At 39.2% G+C, this 26,031-nt stretch overlaps 2 pseudogenes; both read left to right on the top strand.

The window, feature by feature from the left end:
- Positions 1–2,663: 2,663 nt before the first annotated feature.
- On the top strand, positions 2,664–2,792 carry LOC127493298 (U2 spliceosomal RNA; annotated as a pseudogene).
- A 1,609-nt stretch (positions 2,793–4,401) lies between these two features.
- LOC100343816 (casein kinase I pseudogene) overlaps positions 4,402–26,031 on the top strand; it is a 74,322-nt pseudogene continuing 52,692 nt past the window's right edge.

The raw sequence follows: 26,031 nt of genomic DNA, 5'->3' as shown, positions 1-26,031 counted from the left end.
AAATGTACCAAGAATATACATTGGAGAAATGATAGTCTTTTAAATAAATGGTGCAAATAAAAATGGATATACATACATAGAAGAATAAAACTCGATCCCAACCTCTAATCATATACAAAAACCTACTCAAGGCGAATCAAAGACCTAAATATAAGACCTGAAACTATGGAATTTCTAGAAGATAACATAGAGAAAATACTTCAAGACAATGGTATAGGAAATAATTTTTTGGATAACAGCCCCAAAGTACAAGCAATAAAAGCAAAACCAGACAGATGGGATTATGCTAAACTCAGAAGTTTCTGCACAGCAAAAGACACAAGCAATAGAATGAAGTTCCATTCAACAGAATGGGAGAAATATATGCAATCCACTTTTTGACAAAGGATTAACATCCAGAATATATCAGGTACCCAGACTCAACAATAACAACATCAATAATCAGCCAATATAGTTAAAAAAGAAATGGGCAAAGGACCTGAGTAGCCAGTTGTTCAAAGAAGAAATACAAATGGTCTATGATAAACAGAAAAATGCCCAATCTCACTAGCCACCAAGAATACATAAATACAACCACAATGATATATCACTGCACTTCTGTTAGAATGGCTACTATAAAAATGACATGAAGTAACAGATATTGGTAAGGATGTGGAGAAAGGGGAACTCTTACACATTAATGATGGGAATGGAAATTAGTGCAGCCACTATGAAAAACAGTAAGAAGGTTTCCTTAAAAAGTAGAAATAGAACTGCCATACGATCCCGTTATTCCACTACTGGGTATATATTCAAAAGATAGGAAATCATTCTATCAGAGAGCTGCTTGCTCCACCATATTTATTGCAGCACTATTGATAATTGCCAAGATTTAGCATCAACCAAGGTATCTGTTATCAGATGAATGGAACAGGAAAGTGTGGTCTATATACAAATTGGCACAGCATTCAGTCATTAAAAATGGATGAAATTCTGTCATTTGCCGAAAAATGGATGGAACTTAAATAAAATAAGCAAGACACAAAACCACAAATACCATAGGCTATCCCTCAGATGTGGAAGCTTAAAAACCTCAATCTGAACAGAGTGATGATTATCAGAAGCTGGAAGGGGTCAACTTTAGAGGGAATTTGGTTAATGGATATCAAATCAAGTAGATCAAAGGAGTAAGTTCCCAATGTTACACAGCATAGTGAGGAGTCTAGTATAGTGTATGAACAAGAAGAAAGAAGCTCTAAGCCTCCAAAAATAAATTATGTCAAGGGGAAAGTTGAGCACCCTGTTTTGAGCAGTATATACTATATACATGGGTATTAAAATGTCACATCATGGGCTGGCGCCGTGGATCACTTGGTTAATCCTCCCCTTGGCACTGCCATCCCATGTGGGTGCCGGGTTCTAGTCCCCGTTGCTCCTCTTCCAGTCCAGCCCTCTGCTGTAGCCCGGGAGGGCAGTGGAGGATGGCCCAAGTGTTTGGGCTCCTGCACCCACAAGGGAGACCAGGAGGAAGCACCTGCCTCCTGGTTTTGGATCAGTGCACCGCCACCCGTAGCGGCCATTTGGGGAGTGAACCAACAGAAGGAAGACCTTTTTCTCTGTCTCTCTCTCTGTCTATAACTCTACCTGTCAAATAAAAAAAAGTCACATTGTAGCCCATAAATAGGTATAATTATTGCTACTTAAAAAACTTTAAAAAATAACATAAGCATGTGAGGATGTGGAGAAAAGGGAACCCTTTTAGGCTACTGGTGGGAATGCTAATTAGTATACCCATAACAGAGAATGGTATGGAGGCACCTCAAAAAACTAAAAATAGCTCTATCAAATGTTCCAACTATCTTTCTAGGTAAATATTAGGAAAAAATGAAATCAACACATGAAAGAGAAACCTGAACTCCCACATTAATTGAAACAATATTCACAATAGATAAATGCAAAGAAATGATTAGGAAATGGAAAGGTTGGCTTTGTGGAATGGTTAGTTTATGCTCTGAATATGTGCTGAAATGTTGTGCGTTATCACTTTAAAATGCTTAATGTTAAGCCAAAATTTTAAAATAAATTAAAGTATCTAGACACAAAAAGGAATTTAAGCCTAAGAATCATAATAAATTTGTTATCAAAGAATTTTGTGTATATTTTAGATACAAAAATGTTTATTCTTATCAGTAGTTAAAAGGTTACTATAATGAAGTAAATGAATCTATCCATCATTTCACACACTCAAATTTTTGAGTGTGGCAAGAACAGCAAAAATTTCATAAATTTCACATACAATTTTATTATCTATTATACTCACATTGTACATTAAATCTCTAGACTTGTTCAATCTTCATATCTTCTACTTTGTATCTTCTGATTTGTTAACCACTGTTTTGTTATCCTTGTGTATTTGAATTTTTAAAAATACTTTAAAAATAAGTAAGATCACACAACATTTTTATATGTGTCTGGCTTATTTCACTTAGCATAATGTCTCCCAACCACTTTCATCTTTTGGTAAATGGCAAGATCTTGTTCTTTTTAGGGATGAATAATAGTCTATTGTGTATATATATACCATGATTTTTTAACCCATTATCTGTCAAACGACACAGACTGATTACTTACCTTGGCTATTTTTAGTAATAATACAGTGAAAAAATTATTTTAACAGTAGGTTGATCGCTTCTCGGCCTTTTGGCTAAGATCAAGTGTAGTAACAGTAGGTTGAAGATTCTCTCTCTTTCTCCTTCTTTCTCTCTCTTTCTCCCTCTGTCAAATAACTAAATCTTTTTTAAAAAGTAGTTTAAATTCAGTATTTTCTTATTTTCTGTCTGGTTGATTTATCTATTATGTAGAGCAGGCTATTTTTGAAGTCCCTTACTACTTTTTATTGCTCTAGTTCTCCCTTTATGTCCATTAGTATGTGCTTTATGTATTTAGGTGTTTCAATGTTGTGTACATATAGATTCATAATAGTTTTATCCTCTTAATGAGTTCACTCCTTTATCACTAAATAATGACTTCTTTTGGGACAGTTTTTTGTTTGTTTGTTTGTTTGTTTTACTTTTCATTTCAGTCTTAAAGTTTAAGTAGCTCTTTTGTAGGGACTCCACAGTTGGATTTTTTTAATCCATTCAGCAACTCTGTGTTCTCTGATTAGACAATATTATCCATTTACATTCAAGGTTGTAGTTGATAGGTAAGGACTTACTACTGCCATATAGTTGTTTCAGGTTTTGTAGCTCCTTTGTCTCCTTCCTCTCACTGACTTCCTTTGTGATTTGATGATTTTCTGCCATGCTAAACTTTGATTTCTATCACTTGTATATCTGCTGTAGTTTTTTGTTTTGCGGTTATGAAGCTTACATAAACATCTTAGAATCTGCTATTTTGAACTGATAACAACTCAACTTCTTTTGCATATACAACTCTTGACTTTTACCCTTCCCTTCAAAATTTATCTATTTTTATATCATAAATTTATTACATATTATGGCATTAGTTATTTTTGACCACTTTGATTTTTAATCTTTATTGTAGAGACATGCATGATTTATCAGAGATAGGTAAGATTTAGGATATTGGAGTATTCTGGATTTGACTATGTTTTTACCTCTACCAGCGAGTTATATGCTTTCATATGTATATTCATGACAGTAATAATTGTCATTTTGTTTCCACTTGAAGAACTACTTTAAGCATTCATGTAAGGCTAGTAGCAATACATTCCCTCAGCATTTGCTTGGTAGTTTAAGGCTGTGGGTCTCTGAGGGTAGGATGTTACTTCAGCCTGGCTTTTAGGGGAGGGTGCATCAGTGGCTCCATGGTAGCAGCAGCAACTTTGTTCAGGGATAGCAAGCTACTGAGTGGGCATGCATAATGGAGTAGCAGGTGAGCCTCAGGTATGGAGGAAAGCAATTTTACTTGTTCCTGGAGCAGGACATACATTAACAGTGGCTCTAATTTCAACATGGTGCAAAGCAGTGTCAGCAGGGGGCCATGGTGGGGAGCACAGCCTTAACTCCTTCTCTGGGGGTAGCTCAGAGTACTGACTGTAGGGCATGTTCTCAGCTGTACTTAAGAGTCAGGAGGACCGCAGGAACCTCCAATAAGGAAGACTGCAGGTGCAGCGGTGATGGGAGCTGCTAAAGTCCATTTGCGTACCTTTTGTGCAGGGGGAGAAACTGTTCCTGATCTCAAGTTGATCCTGAGCAGGGGGCAGGGGTAGTGGAGGCAGAGTTTCCTTCTCTTACCTACACAGTCACTGGCATTTCTGTGTTCTACAGGATTTCTGCAATTTCCTTGCTGTTCTCCAGTCTCTCATTTGTTATTCTGATCAACATTTGGTTGTGTTTTGCTGTTGGCTGTTTTGAGGTGTGGTTGGGTGCAAAGAACACTAAGAGCTTATGGTCCGCCATGTTGCTGAGCTCTCAGAATGAAGCAGCTTTATGCACTTGTGTTGCTGAGCTCTCAATCAGTATGAGGAAGCTTTGTGCAGTCAGCTTCTACAGATCTAAAGACAGCTGAAACACACAACAAAACAGCGTGAGTTTGTTTCAACTACAGACTGGAACCAAACATTGTGTTGTGTATCCCTTGACTAAGGAAGGTCTTTAACCAAAAGCTATGCACATCAAATCTGAACACAATGAGGGGCCCTCACCCTCCTGAACTGTGTTTAGTGGCAGCAGCTGATAAACCTGGAGAATGGGGAAGCCAAAAAGTCCAGTCTCCAACAAAGATGATATGATTTAACTCACCACAATTTTACCATCTCTTTTCTCTGTGTCTGTCTCCCCCCTCTCTATTCCTTGTCTTTCTTTGTCTCCCTCCCCTGCCCACTACCTCTCTCTCTTTGGTAGGGTTCCATCCAAGAGGGCTGTGAGAGACGCAGAGAGGTGATGCCTGGCTCAGTTTTCTCTCTGGGCCACATCCTGCATGCCCCTCAGGCGTTCACTTCTTATCTCAGGTGCATTTTTACTCCTCTTTTGCTCTTGCTTTCTCATTCCTCTTTTATCCCTAATGTGAAAGCATCCTGGAAAATTTGCATATTTCGCTATACTTGGAAGGTCTTGGACAGGCTTTATTGCGTTGGAACCATTTTCTTTACTCTCACTAATCCCATAGCCAGGAGATGGGGGCAGGGATGGGGTGGAATCTCACCACTGCCCTCTGAGAGGGAATAACTGAATCTATAGCACTGTTGCTGTTTTCCATCTGTCAGGGTGACATGCCAACTGGCTAAGGCTGAATTATTGATACTCCTTCCCAAAGCAAGTTAACCAAATAATTCGGTGAAAGGGGGGTGGTCCATTATAAATGAAACTAAGTCCATTTTGTTGGCAGAACAGAAAGCTGATGGCTGCCTCAAAGCCAAATCTACTTGATTTATGTTATTGCTGAGAGAGGTTCTCAATGACACAAAGGGAAAGAACACAACAGAACAACAAAATTAGCCTTTCTACAAAAGAGGATTCAGATCACTCTCCAAAGGAACCACATTTACTACCATCAGCAGCAGAATTTGTGTAGAGATAACCAGAGGGGAAGTTCTTTCACAGACAAAAGAAATGCCAAGATTCCCTTGCATAACTGAGATTCTTCCATAAATGTGACTTTCAGTCCTGAGGAAAAGGTGATTACTGGAACACAAAAGCTAAATTCATACTCAGATTTTCCTACAGAGCTTCAGGATATGTAGAGCAATTAATGAACCTGAGATATGACAACCCGTTCATTTTACTGAGCGGTGTCCTAGGAGATCACAAAACATTCCCTTATGTGTTCAGTCTCATAAATTCTATTCATTAGGGAGCATTATTAATTGTTATGCACTAAGTAAACATCTGCTTTATTTTTTACACAGGGGTAGGTACTAGGAGGTGCTTATCCTGAAACTGTGTATTCCCCAGGCTGCCAGATGTAATAAATAAATAGGCAAGTTGTACATTTCTGTTCACTTGGATGGACCTTTTAAGTGCCAGCCAAGACACAGGCATAGACAAGAATGTTGAAAGGATTGATTTTCATATATTTTCAGCATTCCATAGCCTTCCACAAGTCTACATTTTTCACTCATCTTTCTCCAAGTCCAGTGAGCTGTTGTAAACACAGGTCTGCAGCACCATCTAGTGGACAGGAGACAGGGGTAGTGCACAGACAATTGACTAAAAAAATTTGCAAGTCAAATTTCGGTAGGGGCCAACCCTCTAGTTCCTTGTGGGGTACTCCTGCTTTATTATAAAAAGAACGAAGCAGGAGCTGGATGGCAGGAACTGCTGCTGCATTTTGGTTGTGGCATCTATTGTTGGGGTAGGAAGAGTGGGAAGGCTGCAAGCAAATGAACAGTGCATCGATCTATGCATTTTGATCGGCAAAGAAACCAGTTACTAATCAACAAAAAACTGTTGATTCCCAGCTCAGTTGTAGCCACAAAGGAGTGTATCAGCTGTTACTGTTAACAATCAGGTGTTGGGAAGTTAACTACCAGCAACTATGCCCCTAGCTTCATTAAGCAGATCATTAAATGATGGGTGATCTTGAATTCTCCTGAGGGATGCCTAAAGACTGAGGAATTTTAAACAAACTTGAAACTAATTTGCATTTCCTGTTTCAAAATAGGGCTAGTCATTAATTCTCTCCATGTGAAAACTGCATATCCATACCATGTGTATTCTTATGCTTAACTAAAAATGTTGTTACTAGAATCCAGAAAAAAAAATCAACCAGTACTTCTCAAGTGCCTACTTTGTGCCATGCATTCCTTTAGGAGGAACAGACATTAAATCTTTGACATTTGAATTATTTAATACTCTGTGTCATGTCACACAGACAAGGTTGGACTGCAAATTAGAACCAAAGTTTCTCTACTTTTGTTTAAATACACATTGGAGTTATATTAAAATACTGTTGTAGTATGAGGTAACATTTCTCCTGAGAGCAACAATATTCAAACATTCAGTTTATTTGCTAGCTTTTTCTCCTATTTCATTTTAATGGGATTATCCTTAACGATAACATGATTTGGGCCTCAACAAGGTTTCTTGGGGAAAATCATCCTTTAAGCCAGTCTGGAAGCAATTTCAGAAGAATTACTATAAAGTTCTTCAGGCATTTGAACTAAGGCCAGGTTCCTCAAAGCTTGCTCTGTTAAAGGAAGAGAGCTGATGTTGGATGCTGCCTGTCTGGCCCCAAGAAGTTGGCTTTCACATTCTGTCCTTTGGGGACAACATCAGTCATACAACCCACCATCTGCAGAAAGAGTTGATGTTTTTGGAGAATCTGGCAATATCAGAAAGACTGAAAAGTGACAAGATAAAAAAATACTTTTTTTCATAATGTTACATATAGGCCTGTCAAAGAGCCAAGATTGTGAGAACTCATTTATTAAAAAAAGATTTTTGAGATATATTTGAAAGAAATTAAACATATTTATATGATAAAACATTATGTTCTGATACATACACACATATAAACACAGTGGGATCACATTGGTTGAACTCTTTAATTAACACACAATTATTCTTAGGTATTTAAATTTAACTGAAAAGTGAACTCTTATTTTTTTTATTTTTTTATTTTTTTTATTTTTATTTTTATTTATTTTTTTTTTGACAGGCAGAGTGGACAGTGAGAGAGAGAGAGACAGAGAGAAAGGTCTTCCTTTGCCGTTGGTTCACCCTCCAATGGCCGCCGCGGCTGGCGCGCTGCGGCCGGCGCACCGCGCTGATCCGATGGCAGGAGCCAGGAGCCAGGTGCTTTTCCTGGTCTCCCATGGGGTGCAGGGCCCAAGCACCTGGGCCATCCTCCACTGCACTCCCTGGCCACAGCAGAGGGCTGGCCTGGAAGAGGGGCAACCGGGACAGAATCCGGCGCCCCGACCGGGACTAGAACCCGGTGTGCCGGCGCCGCTAGGTGGAGGATTAGCCTATTGAGCCGCGGCGCCGGCCGAAAAGTGAACTCTTAAATATAAGAGTGGGAATAAGAGAAGAGGGAGATGTACAGTTCAGCACATACTCAATCAAACTTACCCCTAATGGTAGAGTTAGAAATGTGTCGGAGATTCCACTTCAATCCCATCAAGGTGGCATGTACCAATGCCATTTCACCAAAGTGATCAGTTTCAATTCATGATTGATCATAATGATAGGATTAAGTGTCAATGGGATCACATAAACAAGATTAGTGTCTGCTAATACTAAATGATATAATTAAAAAGGAGAGAACAATCCAACATGGGAAGTAGGATACACAGTAGACTCATAGAATGGCGGATGTCCTAAACAGCACTCTGGCCTCAGAATCAGCCCTTAAGGCATGCGGATCTGGCTGAAAAGCCCATGAGAGTATTTCAGGCATGGAAAGCCAAGACACTCTGGCAAAAAAAAAAAAAAAAAAAAAAAAAAAAAACACACAACAACAACAACAACAACTAAATGAAAGATCTCTGTGAGTGAGATCCCAGCAGAAAGAATGGGCCACCAAAGAAGGAGGTACCTTTCTCTGAAGGGAGGAGAGAACTTCCACTTTGATTATGGCCTTGTCTAAATAAGATAAGAGTCTGTGAACTCAAGAGGCTTCCATAGCCTTTGCAGCTCATGACAAGTGCCTCGGGTGATTACTGATGTCATAAATAAGAGTGTCAATTGTTAAATCAACAACAGGAGTCACTGTGCACTTACTCCTCATGTAGGATCTCTGTCCTTAATGAGTTGTACTATGTGAATTAATGGTATAACTAGTACTCAAACAGTACTTTATACTTTGTGTTTCTGTGTGGGAGCAAACTGTTGAAATCTTTACTTAATGTATGCTAAACTGATCTTCTGTATATAAAGAGAATCGAAATGAATCTTGATGAAGAATGGGATGGGAGAGGGAGTGGGAGATAGGATGGTTGCGGGTGGGAGGGAGGTTATGGGGGGAAAAGCCACTATAATCCAAAAGTTGTACTTTGGAAATTTATATTTATTAAATAAAAGTTAAAAAAATAAACATAGTGGGTTCAAAAAGTTCAAGAAAAATGGAATTAAAGGTATTTTAATTTTGGTGCAAAACATAAAAAAAACTCATGCATAACTGTGAAACCTTTTTATGGCCAAGTACATGATCTATCCTAGAGAATGTTCCATGCTTTCATGAAAAGAATGCATATTCTGCAGCTGTGGGATGGAATGTTCTATAGATAACTAGTTGGTCTATATGATTAGTTTTGTTGTTTGTTGATATTTTTGTCCAAGGATAAAAGCTGGGTGTTGAAACCCCCCATTACTACTGTATTATAGCTCCCCTCTCTCTTTAGGTTAACATTTTTTTTCCCAGAAACCTTTTATTTAAGGCATACAAACTTCATGCATTTCATAAATACAACTTAAGGAACACAGTGATTGATGAAACAAAGACATAAGCATTAGCCACTCTTACTCATTGCCCAAAAGATAGATAAATATTAGAATTTATTCCTTGCCCTTGAATCTCAATTGGGTCTCACACCCTATTGCCTCTGCATTCTGCCATGCCCCCCATTATTTCCCAAGTCTCTCCCCCCAGCCATCTGAAAGACCAGTTCCAGGAATTCACCTCCACCTGCTGCCTCCTACTCCAACCCCCATCCCTAGCCCTTCTAAAATATAAAAAGGCACAGACCCTGGGGTTGAGGCCTTCTGCCACATGTTCCATCAATGTGCATGCTGGGAGTTGGTCACCCACCTCTATGAATTTATTTTCTCTGAATAAATTTGATCTGGCTGTTAATTCATATATGGTCTTCTCTCTATTCTGCACCTCTTTTCCTAACAGTGTTTCTTCCCACCATACCCACCCTCCCACCTCTCTTCCTCCTCCCTCTCCTATTCCCGTTCTTGTATTTTTTACTAAGATCTATTTTCAATTAACTTTATACACATACAATTAACTCTATAATAAGTAAAGAGTTCAACAAATACTATGGGAAAAACAATCTTGTTCCTGAATAGTTGAGACAAGGGCTGTTCAAAGTCATTGCCTCTCCAAGTGTCAATTTCAGTTCTATAGAATACCTTTTAGGTGCTCTATTAGTTATCACAGATCAAGAAGAACATATGACATTTATTGTTTTGGGACTGGCTTATTTCACTAAGTATAATGGTTTCCAATCGCATCCATTTTGTTGCAAAGGACAGAAGTTCATTCTTTTTTTGACAGGCAGAATTATAGACAGTGAGAGAGAGAGACAGAGAGAAAGGTCTTCCCTCCATTGGTTCACCCCCCAAATGACCACCACGGCCAGCGCACTGCGCCGATCTGAAGCCAGGAGCCAGGTGCCTCCCCCTGGTCTCCCATGTGGGTGCAGGGCCCAAGCACTTGGGCCATCCTCCACTGCCCTCCAGGGCCACAGCAGAGAGCTGGACTGGAAGAGGAGCAACCGGGACTAGAACCGACACCTATATGGGATGTCGGCACCGCAGGTGTAGGATTAACCAAGTGAGCCATAGCTCCAGCCCCAGGATTTCATTTTTTAAGGCTGTGTAGTATTCTATGGTGCACATATCCCATGAATTCTTTATCCAGACTTCAGTTGACAGATATTTGGGTTGATTCCATATCTTAGCTATTGTGAATTCAACTGCAATGAACACAGGGGTCAGATTATTCTTTCATATCCTGATTTCATTTCCCTTGAGAAAATTCCCAGGAGTGGGATGGCTGAGTCACATGGTAGTCCATATTCAGATTTCTGAGGTATCTCCATACGGTCTTCCACAGTGGCTATACCAGTTTACATTCCCACTAATTGGATTAGGGTAGCTTTTACCCCACAACCTTGGCAGCATTTGTTGGTTGTTGATTTCTGTATGAAAGCCATTCTAACAGGGGTGAGGTGAAACCTCATTGTGGTTTTGATTTGAATTTACCTGATGGTTTGTGATCCTGCGCATTTTTTCACGTTTTTTGGCCATTTGGATTTCCTGTTTTGAAAAATGCCTTTAAGTCTGTTTAAGTCCTTTGCCCGTTTCTTAACTGGGTTGTTTGTTTTGTTGTTGAGTTTCTTGAGCTCTTTATATACTCTGGTTATTAATCCTTTACAGTTGCATAGTTTGCAAATAACTTCTTGCATTCTGTCAGTAGCCTTTTAACTTTGCTGAGTGTTTCTTTTGCAGTGTAGAAGCTTCTAAAATTGAGGTAATCCCATTTGTCAATTTTAGCTTTGATTTCCTGTGCCTCTGGGGTCTTTTCCCAGAACTCTTTGTCTATGCCAATGTTGTACAGGGTTTCCCCAGTGTTATCTAATAAGTTTATGGTATTGGGTTGTAGATTTAGGTCTTTAATCCATTTTTCAGTGGATTTTTGTATAAGGTGTAAGGGTGAGGGTCTTTCTTCATACTTCTGAATGTTGAGATTCAGTTTTTAAGGCACCACATGTTGAAGAGACTGTCCTTGCTCTAGAGATTGGTTTTAGCTCCTTTGTCAAAGATAACTTGGTTGTAGATGAGTGGTTGATTTCTGGCATTTCTATTCTGTTCCATTGATCTATCTGTTTTTGTATCAGTACCAGGCTGTTTTGTTTATAACTGCCCTGTAGTATATCTTAAAATCTGGTATTGTGATGCGTCTGGCTTTGTTTTTGTTGTGTTAGATTGCTTTAGTTATTCTGGATTTCCTGTATTTCCATATGAATTTCAGCATCATTTTTTCTATATAGGAGAAGAATATCATTGGTATTTTGATCCGTATAGCATTGAATATGTAAACTGCTTTCAGTAGTATGTATATTTGATGCTATTTATTCCTCCAATCCATGAACATGGAATATTTTTCCATTTTTTTTATCTTCTTCTATTTCTTTCTTTAATATTTTGTAATTCTCATTGACATCCTTGGTTAAATTTATTCCAAGGTATTTGATTTTTTTTTTGTAGCAATTGTGATTGGGATTGATCTTAGAAGTTATTTCTCAGCTGTGGCATTGTCTGTGTATACAAAGGCTATTGATTCTTGTGTGTTGATTTTATATCTTTCCACTTTACCAAACTTTTCTATAACTTCCACTAGTCTCTTAGTGGTCTTTTGAATCCTCTATATATGGAATCATGTCATCTGCATATAGGGACAGTTTGACTTTCTCCTTCTCAATTTGTATACATTTGATTTCTTTTTCTTTCCTAATGGCTTGGGCTGAGACTTCCAGGACTACTTTAAATAGCAATGGTGAAAGTGGGCATACTTGTCTGGTTTCAGATCTCTGTGGGAATGCTTCCAACTTTTCAACTTTTCCCCATTCAATATGATGTTGGTTGTTTGTTGTAAATTGCCTTTACTGTGTTGAAGAATTTTCCTTCTATATCCAACTTTCTTCATGAAAGGATGTTGTATTTTATCAAATGCTTTCTCTGCATCTAGTGAGACAATCATGTGGTTCTGTTCTTTAATTTGTTAATGTGATGTATCAAATTGATTTCATTTGTGAATGATGAACCATCCCTGCACACCAGAGATACATCCTACTTGAACACGTGAATGATCTTTCTGATGTGTTATTGGATCTGATTGGCCAGAATTTTGTTGAGAATTTTTGCATCTATAATCATCAGGGAAATTGGTCTGTAGTTCCCTCTCTGTGTTGTATCTTTTTCAGGTTCAGGAATTAAGGTGATGCTGGCTTCATAGAAAGAATTTGAGAGGATTTCCCCTCTTTCAATTATTTTGAATAGCTTGAGGATTGTAGTTAGTTCTTCAAACATCTGGTGGAATTCAGCAGTGAAGTCATCTGGTCCTTGGATTTTCTTTTTGGTACGGGTATTTATTAATCATTGAATTTCCATCTGGGTTATTGGTCTGTTGAGTTTTCTATGTCTTCATGCTTCAATTTAGATAGGTTGTACATGTCCAGGGTTCTATCCATTTCTTCTAGTTTTCCCAATAAGTTGCCACACAGCTCTTTGTAATAATTTCTGATGATTCTTTTTATTTCTGTGGTGTCTCTTGTTACATTTCCTCCTTAATCTCTAATTTTATTTATTTGGGTATTCTTCTTTTTCTGTTTTTGCTAGTTGACCAATGGTATGTCCATCTTGTTATTTTTTTTTTCAAAAAACAAGCTCTTCATTTGGCTGATCTTTTGTATTTTTTTGTTTCAGTTTTGTTGATTTCTTCTTTAATTTTAGTTATTTCTTTTCTCTTACTAGTTTTGGGTTTGGTTTGCTGTTTGGTGTCTTTCCAGTTTCTTGATATAAGCACCAATTGCTATAAACTTTCATCTTAACCCTGCTTTTGCAATGTCCTAAAAGTTTCAGTATGTTATATTACATCTTCATTCATTTCCAGAAATTTTTTATTTCTCTTTTGATTTATTCAATGACACACTGTCCATTATTTATGAGCATGTTGTTCAGCCTCTGTATGTTTGCATATGTTCTAGAGATTCCAGAGTTGTTGTTTCCAGCTTCATGACATTGTCATCATTGAAGATGCATGGTATAATTTTGATTTTCTTGAATTTGCTGAGACTTGCTTTATGGTCTAGCATGTGGTTTATCCTAGAGAAAGTTCCATGCACTGCTGAGAAGAATGTGCATTCTGCAACTGTGTAGGATGAACAACTCTGTAGATATATTTTAGGTCCATTTGGTTCATCGTGTCAACTAACTCTGTTGCCTCCTTGCCAATTTTCTGTCTGCTTGAGCTATCCATTGTTGAAAGTGAGGTACAGAAGTCCCCATTACTATTTTATTGGAGTCTATGTCTCCCTTTAGATCAATTAACATTTCTTTTAAATAGCTGAGTGACATGTAATTAGGTGTATATTTGTTTATAATAGTCAAATCTTCCTGTTGCATCGATCCCTTAATCATTACATAGTGCCTTTCTTTATCTCTTTTAACAGCTTTTGTGCTAAAGTCTATTTTGTCTGATACTGGGATAGCTACACACCAGCTTTTTTTGGTTTCTGTTAGCATGGAATATCTTTTTCCATCCTTTCACTTTTGGTCTGCATATATCTTTGTTGATGAAATGTGCTTCTTGTAGTCAGCAAACAGAAGGGTTTTGTTTCTTCATCCGTTCAGCCAATCTGTATCTTTTAACTGGAGAGTTGAAGCCTTTTACATTCAAGATGGCAATTGATAAGAAATGACTTGACCCTGTCATTTTCCATAAACATTCCTATTGTTTTCTTTAGATTTCCTTTGTATTTTTACTGGGATATTTTCTGCCTTCACCTTCTTTCATATTGATGACCATGTTTCTGTGTTTCTGTGTGTAGTACATTCTTCAGCATCTTTTGTAAGGTTGTATGAGTGGTGACAAATATTCAATTTCTGTTTGTTATGGAAGGTCTTTATTTCACCTTCATTCATAAAGGAGAGCTTTGCAGGGCATAGTATTCTGGGTTGACACTACTTTTAAGACTTGGAATATATCATGCCATTCTCTGCTAGGCTGTAGGGTGTCTGATGAGAATTCAACTGTGAGTCTAATTGGAGATCCTCTGAAAGTAATCTTGCATTTCTCCTGTGCACATTTTAGAATCTTTTCATTATGTTTTACTGTTAGGGAGTTGGACTACATTGTGTTGTGGTGAAAATTTTTTTCTTATCATGTTTATCAGGAGTTCTATGTGTTTCCTATACTTGAATATCCCTTTCTCCAAATTAGGGAAGTTTTCTCTTATTATTTCACTAAAAAGGCCTTCTAATTCTCTCTCTTTTCATGCTTTCAGGAATTCCTAAGATCTGTATGTGGGGTCATTTGAAAATATCCCATAAATCTCCAGCACATTTTTTAAGTTTTATAATTTCTTCCTCTTTTTCTTTTTCTTTTTTTGGTCTGATTTTAAAATTTCTTGGGATTTGTCTTCTAACTCAGATCTATTTCCTTCTGCCTCACCATGTCTTCTGTTAAGGTTTTCCATCGCATTTTAATATGTTCTATTAAATTCCTCACTTCCAATATTGTGTTTTGATTTCTCTCTAAAATCTCAATGTCATAGGGAAAATTTTCATTCATGTCACATATGCATTTCTTAAGTTCCTGGATTTGCTTCTGATTACTTCTTCTATTTCTTTTTTTTTTTTAAATATTGTATTTATTTATTTGAGAGGTAGAGTTACAGAGAGAGGGAGAGACAGAGAAAGGTCTTCCATTTGCTGGTTTACTCCCAAATGGCCACAATGGCTGAAGCTGTGCTGACCTGAAGCCAGAAGCCAGGAGCTTCTTTTGGATCTACCATGCAGGTGCAGGGGCCCAAGCGCTGGGGCCATCTTCTACTACTTTCCCAGTCCATAGCAGAGAGCTGGATTAGAAGAGGAGCAGCTGATACTAGAACCAGTGCCTATATGGGATGCTGGTGCCACAGGTGGAGGATTAACTTACTGTGGCACAGCACTGACCCCTCTGATTACTTCTAAGTAATCCTATGATCAATTTTTTGAGTTCCATTTCTGTCATTCCTTAAATCTCTTCATCTTCACATTCTAGTATTGAAGTGTTGTTGTGTCCTTTTGGGGTGTCTTTATTTCTTCCTTATTCTTGTTTCTTGAATTGCTGTGTCTATTATTAGGCATTTGTGGAGATTTTTTCCCCTGTGGGGCTTTTATTTTTATTCTATGTCTCTATGGCTTAGTGGAGTGTTTGCTCTTTCAATGAATACCAAGAGGAGTGTGCTGGGTGTGCTCAGGGAGCTCTCTTCAGTGCTCCAGGTTGAGGGGAGTGTCCAAGGTGACACCCAAGTTGGGTGTGGGATTTTTTTTTTCATTGGAGGGGATGTTTGATCAGCTCTTTTGTCATAGTCTCATGCTCACCTTCTCTCCTCCAAGGAGACAAATGCCAGGGAGCTAGCCCCAGTGGGTACATTTTTTATCTGTGATGCCACAAGAACCACACAAATGGTCTGTGCAGTCCTCGGTGTGAGCATGGATCTTGCAGCATTGACCCTCACCAGGGAATCAGGGAGCCCTGAGAGTTTGGAGCTGCCCACAGTGATTGCCCAAAGAGCCAGCCACACCCTGCACCCTCCCATGCAACCACAGTATTTACACACTCCCAGCACACAAGGCTCCCACAATTATGAGTACCCCACCTCCTGTCAATTTTCTCAGCCAGACTCAGGTGTCTCCTTTCAGTTGGTTGCTGGGTGCAAGTACATAAACTTGTGCAGCTGTTAACGTATGTCCAAAATGGTGCCCACCCTCTCAGCTAGTTAGAGGATGCCAGTGCTGGGTGGCTGGGGAGATAAAAATGTGCTCCCCCCTTTTTTTTTTACCATAGGTTGGCAGGTACACTGTCCCCCACAGGTCTTCAAGCTGGATTCATGCCAGGCTCTTTCCACAGCTTTATCACCAGTGACTTGGGCTGCTGCAGTCTGATCTCACCTCATTTTCCAAAGATAGTGCTAAGGCTCTCAGCTGCTGAGGTCCTGAGTGGTGTACATCCATACCTTCCATATAGGTCCACAGTGTCCCTCTTATTTGGTTGGAGTTTCCTCTGCAGTTTTCTCCTTAATTCTTCCTTGAGATTGCACTCTCTCCACTTTTTAAAATGACTTTCCCATTGACTAGAGCAGTATGCTCCCTTCCCGTTCTGCCATCTCAGAAGCTGTCGGTTAAAAGGATGACATTTGTTTTATAAAACTGGGTGCCCTAGCTTGGATGAGTATACATTCATTACAGTCTTATTTTCTTGTTGAACTGATCCCTTTATTATTACATAATGATCTTCTTTTAGAAGTTTTTGTCTTAAAATCTATTTTTTCTGATATGAGTATAGCTACTCCTGCTCACTTTTTTAAAGATTTATTTATTTGAAAGTCAGTTACACAAAGAAGGAGAGGCAGAGAGAGAGAGAGAGATGTCTTCCATCCTCTGGTTCACTCCCTAATTGGCTGCAACTACTTGTTGAATTCTTTATTTGGTGGAGGGTTATGCTTACAATTATAATATAAACTGAAAGTATTTCATTGTAAACATTAAAGAAAATAAGGAAAGAGGAGGGAGGGCAAGAGCATGGGTGGAAGGCAAGATAGGGTGGGAAGTATCATTATGCTGTTAAATCTTTATATATGAAATACATGAAATTTGTTTACCTCATATAATCAAAAAATCTAAAAAAAAAATGTAAAATGGGGCAGCCACTTTGGAAAACAATCCTAAAGTGCCTCAAAAGTTAAATAGTAAGTTTTCATATGTTGCAGCAAATCTACTTCCAGGTATATACCCAAGAGAAATAAAACCATTTTATACATGCACACACACACAGTCCATGAAGAAATGAGAAATTTTCAACCTCTGTTGTAACTAAGAAAATGCAAATTAAAACCACAGTAATATTTCTGCCTGATCTTATTGAAATAAGTTAAAAGTCTTACAGTACTAAATATTGGCAAGGATGCAGATGATTCAAACATACTTGTTTTCCATGATCATGCTCAGCTAGTCCCAGATAAAGTACATAGAAGAACTGTTTTTCTCAGCACTCTGGCCTCAGAATCAGCCCTTAAGGCTTTCGGATCTGGCTGAAAAGCCCATGAGAGTATTTTAGGCATGGAAAGCCAAGACACTCTGGCAAAAAAATGACCTAAATGAAAGATCTCCAGGAGTGAGATCCCAGTGGAAAGAACAGGTCATCAGAGAAGGAGGTACCTTTCTCTGAAGGGAGGAGAGAACTTCCACTCTGACTACGACCTTGCCTAAATAAGATAAGAGTCGGTGAACTCAAAAGGCTTCCATAGCCTTGGCAACTCATGACAAGAGCCTAGGGTGATTACTGATGCCATAAACAAGAGTGTCAATTTGTTAAGTCAACAACAGGAGTCACTGTGCACTTACTCCTCATGTAGGATCTCTGTCCTTAATGTGCTGTACATTGTGATTTAATGCTATAACTAGTACTCAAACAGTATTTTTCACTTTGAGTTTCTATGTGGGTGCAAACTGTTGAAATCTTTAATTAATATATACTAAACTGATCTTCTGTATATAAAGAGAATTGAATATGAATCTTGATGTGAATGGAAGGGGAAAGAGAGCGGGAAAGGGAGGGTTGTGGGTGGGAGGGAAGTTATGGGGGGGCATTGTAATCCATAAGCTGTACTTTGGAAATTTATATTCATTAAATAAAAGTTATATTCATTAAATAAAAAGTCAATGGGGCAGAGAGCAACAAGTTCAAACATACTGTGCTGGTGCAGGTGTGGAATAAAAACTTGAATTCTATTGTTAGTGAAAGTCTAAATTGACACTACTTATATAAAGAGAAATTTGTTGACAAATTTCCATATTAAATTTTTATGTTCTCTTAAATTTTAATTAATTAATTAATTAATTAATTTGACAGGAAGAGTTACAGACAGTGAGAGGGAGAGACAGAGAAAAAGGTCTTCCCACCCACTGGTTCACTCCCTAAATGGCTGCAATGTCCAGAGCTAGGCTGATCCAAAGCTAGGAGCCAGGAGCCTCTTCTGGGTGTCTCACATGAATGCAGGGGCCCAAGCACTTAGGTCATTTTCTACTCTTTTCCCAGGTCACAGCAGAGAGCTGGATCAGAAGTGGAGCATCCAGGATTTGAACTGGCACCCATATGGGATGCCAACTCTTTAGGTGTCAGCTTTACCCGCTATGCCACAGTGCTGGCTCTTCTTGTTCACTTTTGATTACCATTTGTATGGAACATCTTTTCTATAATTTCACTTTCAGTCTATGTGTATCTTTATTGTTGAAGTGTGTTTCGTGTAGGCAGCACATAGATGGGTCTTGTCTTTTTATCCATTCAGCCAGTCTATATCTTTCTTTTTTTAAAAGCTTTATTTATTTATTTGAAATTCATAATTACACAAAGAGAAAGGAGAGGCAGAGAGAGAGAGAGAGATGTCTTCCATCTGATGGTTCACTCCCCAATTGACCACAACTGCCGGAGCTGCACCGATCCAAAGCCAGGAGTCAGGAGCTTCTTCCAGGTCTCCCACGTGGGTACAGGGGCCCAAGGACTTGGGCCATCTTCTACTGCTTCCCCAGGCCATAGCAGAGAGCTGGATCAGAAGAGGAGCAGCCAGAGGCCGGCGCTGTGGCTCACTTGGCTAATCCTCCACCTGTGGCGCTGGCATCCTATATGGGTCCCGGGTTCTAGTCTTGGTTGCCCCAAGCTATAAGAGTTCAGTAGTGTCTCTATGACAGCAAATTCAGTCTGACCCTTTGGTGGGGATGGAGGATGGAGGCAATGCAGTTTCCTATTTCAGAGCAAAGCAGCTGCTCAGACTCTTGTCAGCTTTTCAGGCTGGACTTGAGATCAGTAGGGACTGTGAAATTCTCCTTTAAAGCTGCCAGTGTCAGGGTGCCACAGCACCTTCTTCCTATCTTGTCTTGGCAAGACGGTATTTCTATGCCAGGAGCCAGCTGCATAGATGCAGGGGTAGTTGATGGCACAGCTGGAAGCTGTGTGTTTGCTCTCTGTGCTTTCATCATCATGGAGTCTACATTCTTTTCTGTCAGTTCTCCATTGAAAATTTCTCTCAATCAGTCCTCTGGGAATGAGGTCCTTCCTTTGTTCTTCTTGAATCTTTTTGTGGCTGAGGTCAGTGTGGCATCTCACTCTTCAGCCACCTTGGATCTCTCATTTCAGATTTTTTTTTGCACTAAAATAAAATCTTTTAACCCCATTTTCCATTAACTTTTTGAATTACCCTAATGTTCTACATTGTGAAAATGATCACTAAACTAATTAACATCCCCATCACTTCCCATATGCTTTTTTTGTGATGAGAACATTTGAGATTTATTCTCTTCGTAATTTTCAAGTGTATAGTCCATTAATATTAACTATACTCACCAAGCTGTACAACAGATCTCTAGGACGTATTCATTTTAACTGAAATTCTGATCAATGTCTCTTTATAATTACTTGACCCCAATTTGTTTTTTTTTTTATTTTTTTATTTTTTTTTTATTTTTTGACAGGCAGAGTGGACAGTGAGAGAGAGAGAGACAGAGAGAAAGGTCTTCCTTTTTGCTGTTGGTTCACCCTCCAATGGCCGCCGCGGCCAGCGCGCTGCAGCCAGCGCACCGCTCTGATCCAATGGCAGGAGCCAGGTACTTATCCTGGTCTCCCATGGGGTGCAGGGCCCAAGGACTTGGGCCATCCTCCACTGCACTCCCTGGCCACAGCAGAGAGCTGGCCTGGAAGAGGGGCAACCGGGACAGAATCCGGCGCCCCGACCGGGACTAGAACCCGGTGTGCCGGCGCCACAGGCGGAGGATTAGCCTATTGAGCCACGGCGCCGGCCCCCAATTTGTTTTTTACGTGACTTTCAGACACTGAAAAAACCAAGTTAAGAAAGTTTTCTTGCATGTGAGGTCCTCCTTGTCAAATAGTAGGAAAGAAGAAATACAATTAATTATAATGTAGTGTGAGAATCAGCATACAGTCTTTAGAGTAGTTTTCTAACTTGAACTTGTATTAGAATCACCTAGAGGGCTTGTTAAAACAACTGAGTGGTTTACCTATGCCCTGAGGTTTGGCTTCTGTAAGTCTTCAGTGGGTTTTCTAATGATTTACCTTTCTAACAAATTCCAGGTGATCTGACACGGTTTGAGGACAACTGTTTCATATGTGGGAAGTAAGGATGTCTTCACTGAAGAGGTAATATCAGATCTAGAAAAAAATAATGCAAAAATTCATATGGAAAAATGAGAGACTCTGAGTAGCTAAAGCAATCTTGTACAACAAAAACAGAGCTGGAGGCATCACAATACCAGATCTAAAGACACACTACAGGGAAGTTATAGTCAAAACAGTCTGGTACGGGCACAAAAATGGACAAGCAGACCAATGGAACAGAATAGAAACTCCAGAAATCAATCTATGCATGTATCTCCAATTAATCTTTGACAAAGGAGCTAAAATCAATCCACAGAGCAAGGACAGTCTCTTCAACAAATGGTGCTGTGAGAACTGAATCTCCACATTCAGAAGTATGAAGCAAGACCCCTCCCTTGCACCTTATACAAAAACCAACTCAAAATGAATCAATGATCTAAATCTACAACCTGATACCACCAACTTTCTATGGGAGAATGCAGAAGAAATCCTGCAAGACATTTGCATAGGCAAAGTGTTCTTGGAAAGACCCCAGAGGCACAGGCAATCAAAGCTAAAATTGACAAATGGGATTACTTCAAATTGAGAAGCTTCTGAACTGCAAAAGAAACACTCAGCAAAGTGAAGAGGAAATCAATAGAATGAGAGAAATTATTTGCAAACTATGCAACTGATAAAGGATTACTATCCAGAATATACAAAGAGCTCAAGAAACTCAACAACAACAACAAAATCCAGTTAAGAAATTGGCAAAGGACTTGAACAGGCACATTTTAAAAGAGGAAGTTCAAATTGCTAACAGACATGAAGAAATGCTCAGGATCACTAGCCATCAGGAAATGCAAATCAAAACAACAAGGAGATTTCACCTCACCCTAGTTAGAATGGCTCTCATACAGAAATAATAAAAAAAAAAAACAGTAAATGCTGATGAGGATGCAGGGGAAAAGGTACCCTAATCCACTGTTGGTAGGAATGTAAACTGGTACAGCCATTGTGGAAGACAATATTGAGATGCTTCAGAAATCTGAAAACAGATCTACCACAAGACCTTCAATCCCTCTTCTGGATAAAGAAATTGTGGTACATATCTAGTATAGAATACTATTCAGGTGTAAAAAACCCAGAAATTCTGTGTTTTGCAAGAAAAGCAGATGCAACTAAAAACCATTATACTTAGTGAAATAAGTCAGTCCCAAAAAGACAAATACCATATGTTCTCCCTGATCTGTATTAACTAAGAGTGCACAGAAAATGTAATGTGTATAAACTGAATTGATATTTTGAGATTCATTGATAGTTTACAGCCCTTGTCTCTACCCTTGAGGAAGAGCATTATTTTCTGCTTACTATTTGCTGAATTCTTTCCTATTGTAGGATTAATGTTTTTTTTTTTAACTTTTATTTAATGAATATAAATTTCCAAAGTACAGCTTATGGATTACAATGGCTTCCCCCCCATACCGTCCCTCCCACCCACAACCCTCCCCTTTCTCACTCCCTCTCCCCTTCCATTCACATCAAGATTCATTTTTGATTATCTTAATATGCAGAAGATCAGCTTAGTGTACATTAAGTAAAGATTTCAACAGTTTGCTCCCACACAGAAAGATAAAGTGAAAAAAAAATAGAGGATTGTGGGGAGCAACTGGGAGCAACTCGGACTAGACTAAGTTACTGGAATTAAGACTTATTCTATGCATCTGCTCTCCCACAATATGGCGCTGGGAGAGGAGGAAACAGCTTCTACACAGGTGCCTCCAGTTCAACCAATAAACTGTAGGACCTGCTCCTGATTGGAGGAGAGCAGCGTAATCGGCGTGTGGGTAGCAGAGTTGGGATTGGTGGAAGAGGACTATAAAGGAGGAGAGAGACAACATGCACCAGGAGCATCTATCTGAAGGAACATCTGAGCAGCCCCCGAGAGAGCCGGCCGGTGGTGTGCCGCTCCCCTGCGGAAGTGGGGAAAGTGGCCAGGGGGAACCGCCCTTCCACGGAGGTGGAAGGGATGGTAGCCAACCCGGGAAGAACCAGCAGCAAACCTGGGAAGGGCCGAGCAGACGAAAGAACAGCGCAGGGTCCTGTGTCGTTCCTCCATGAAGACGGGGAGCGACAGAGGATTTTATAAATGATGATGAAATCAGATCAGACCTATTGTCATGTTTAATCCCAGTGAGAGTCAAGTTGGGAATTGATAATTTCTTTCTTTCTTTCTTTCTTTCTTTCTTTCTTTCTTTCTTTCTTTCTTTCTTTCTTTCTTTCTTTCTTTTTTTTACAGAAGATCAGTTTAGTATACATTAAGTAAAGCTTTCAACAGTTTGCACCCCCATAGAAACACAAAGTAAAACATACTGTTTGAGTACTCGTTATAGCATTAAGTCTCAATGTACAGCACATTAAGGACAGAGATCCTACATGAGGAGCGAGTGCACAGTGACTCCTGTTGTTGACTTTACCAATTGACACTCCTGTCTATGGCATCAGTAATCTCCCTATGCTCCAGTCATGAGTTTCCAAGGCTATGGAAGCCCCTTGAGTTCTCCGACTCTTATCTTATTTAGACAAGGTCATAGTCAAAGTGGAGGTTCTCTCCTCCCTTCAGAGAAAGGTACCTCCTTCTTTGAAGACCTGTTCTTTCCACTGGGATCTCACTCACAGAGATCTTTCATTTAGATTTTTTTTTTTTTTTGCCAGAGTGTCTTGGCTTTCCATGCCTGAAATACTCTCATGGGCTTTTCAGCCAGATCCAAATGCCTTAAGGGCTGATTCTGAGGCCAGAGTGCTGTTTAGGACATCTGCCATTCTATGAGTCTGCTGAGTATCTCGCTTCCCATGTTGGATCACTCTCCCCTTTATTTATTCTATCGGTTAGTGTTAGCAGGTACTAGACTTGTTTATGTGCTCCCTTTGACTCTTAGTCCCTTCATTATGATCAACTGTGAACTGAAATTGATCACTTGGAATAGTGAGATGGCATTGGTACATGCCACCTTGATGGGATTGAATTGGAATCTCCTGGTATGTTTCTAACTCTACCATTTGGGGCAAGTCAGCTTGAGCATGTCCCAAATTATACATCTCTTCCCTCTCTTATTCCCACTCTTATGTTTAACAGGGATCACATTTCAGTTAATTTTCAAGACTTAAGAATAACTGTGTATTAATTACAGAATTAAACCAGTCATATTAAGTAGAACAGACAAAAAAAAATACTAAGAGGGATAATGTATTAAGTTGTTCATTAACAGTCAGGGCTATGCTGATCAAGTCACCGTTTCTCATAGTGTCCATTTCACTTCAGGAGGTTTCCTTTTTGGTGTTCAGTCAGTTGTCACCGATCAGGGAGAACATATGGTATTTGTCCCTTTGGGACTGGCTTACTTCACTCAGCATGATGTGTTCCAGATTCCTCCATTTTGTTGCAAATGACCGGGTTTTGTTGTTTCTTACTGCGGTATAGTATTCTAAAGATTACATATCCCATAATTTCTTTATCCAGTCTACTGTTGATGGGCATTTAGTTTGGTTCCAGGTCTTGGCTATTGTGAATTGTGCTGTGATAACCATTAGGGTGCAGACCACTTTTTTGTTTCCCAATTTTAATTCCTTTGGGTAAATTCCAAGGAGTAGGATGGCTGGGTCGAATGGTAGGGTTATCTTCAGGTTTCTGAGGAATCTCCAGACTGACTTCCATAGTAGCTTCACCAGTTTGCATTCCCACCAACAGTGGGTTAGTGTCCCTTTTTCTCCACATCCTCGCCAGCATCTGTTGTTGGTAGATTTCTGCATGTGAGCCATTCTAACCGGGGTGAGGTGAAACCTCATTGTGGTTTTGATTTGCATTTCCCTGATTGCTAGTGATCTTGAACATTTTTTCATGTGTCTGTTGGCCATTTGGATTTCCTCTTTTGAAAAATGTCTATTGAGGTCCTTGGCCCATCTCTTAAGTGGGTTGTTGGTTTTGATCTTGTGGAGTTTCTTGATCTCTTTGTAGATTCTGGTTATTAACCCTTTATCTGTTGCATAGTTTGCAAATATTTTTTCCCATTCTGTCGGTTGCCTCTTCACTTTCCTGACTGTTTCTTTTGCAGTACAGAAACTTCTCAATTTGATGCAATCCCAATAGTTGATTTTGGCTTTGACTGCCTGTGCCTCCCGGGTCTTTTCCAGAAACTGTTTGCCTGTGCCAATATCTTGAAGGGTTTCTCCAATGTTCTCTAGTAACTTGATGGTTTCAGGTCGTAGATTTAGGTCTTTAATCCATGTTGAGTGGATTTTTGTGTAAGGTGTAAGGTAGGGGTCTTGCTTCATGATTCTGCACGTGGAAATCCAGTTTTCCCAGCACCATTTATTGAATAGACTGTCCTTGCTCCGGGAATTGGTTTTAGATCCTTGGTCAAATATAAGTTGGCTGTAGATGTTTGGGTTGATTTCTGGTGTTTCAATTCTGTTCCATTGGTCTATCCATCTGTTTCTGTACCAGTACCATGCTGTTTTGATTACAACTGCCCTGTAGTATGTCCTGAAATCTAGTATTGATATGCCTCCAGTTTTGTTTTTGTTGTACAAGATTGCTTTAGCTATTCGCGGTCTCTTGTGCCTCCATATGAATTTCAGCATCATTTTTTCTAGATCTGAGAAGAATGTTTTTGGTATCCTGATTGGAATTGCATTGAATCTATAAATTGCTTTTGGGAGAATGGACATTTTGATGATGTTGATTCTTCCAATCCATGAGCATGGAAGATTCTTCCATTTCTTGGTATCCTCTTCTATTTCTTTAAGATTTTGTAATTCTCATCATAGAGATCTTTAACATCCTTGGTTAAATTTATTCCAAGGTATTTGATTGTTTTTGTAGCTATTGTGGATGGGATTGATCTTAGAAGTTCTTCCTCAGCCATGGCATTGCTTGTGTATACAAAGGCTGTTGATTTTTGTGCATTGATTTTATATCCTGCTACTTTGCCAAACGCCTCTATGAGTTCCAATAGTCTCTTAGTAGAGTTCTTTGGATCCTCTAAGTATAGAATCATATCGTCTGCAAAGAGGGATAGTTTGACTTCTTCCTTCTCAATTTGTATTCCTTTAATTTCTTTTTCTTGTCTGATGGCTCTGGATAAAACTTCCAGAACTATGTTACATAGCAGTGGTGAGAGTGGGCATCCCTGCCTGGTGCCAGATCTCAGTGGAAATGCTTCCAACTTTTCCCCATTCAATAGGATGCTGGCTGTGGGTTTTTCATAGATTGCTTTGATTATATTGAGGAATGTTCCTTCTATACCCAATTTGCTTAGAGTTTTCATCATGAAAGGGTGTTGAATTTTATCAAATGCTTTCTCGGCATCTATTGAGATAATCATATGGTTTTTCTTTTGCAGTCTGTTAATGTGGTGAATCACATTGATTGATTTGTGAATGTTGAACCATCCCTGCATACCAGGGATGAACCCCACTTGGTCTGGGTGGATGATTTTCCTGATG

This window comes from Oryctolagus cuniculus, chromosome 5 (genome assembly GCF_051225735.1).
Source record: "Oryctolagus cuniculus isolate XC-2025 breed Fujian yellow rabbit chromosome 5, ASM5122573v1, whole genome shotgun sequence".
Classification (NCBI taxonomy): Eukaryota; Metazoa; Chordata; class Mammalia; order Lagomorpha; family Leporidae; genus Oryctolagus; species Oryctolagus cuniculus.
This window is presented reverse-complemented; position numbering and strand designations above follow the sequence as displayed.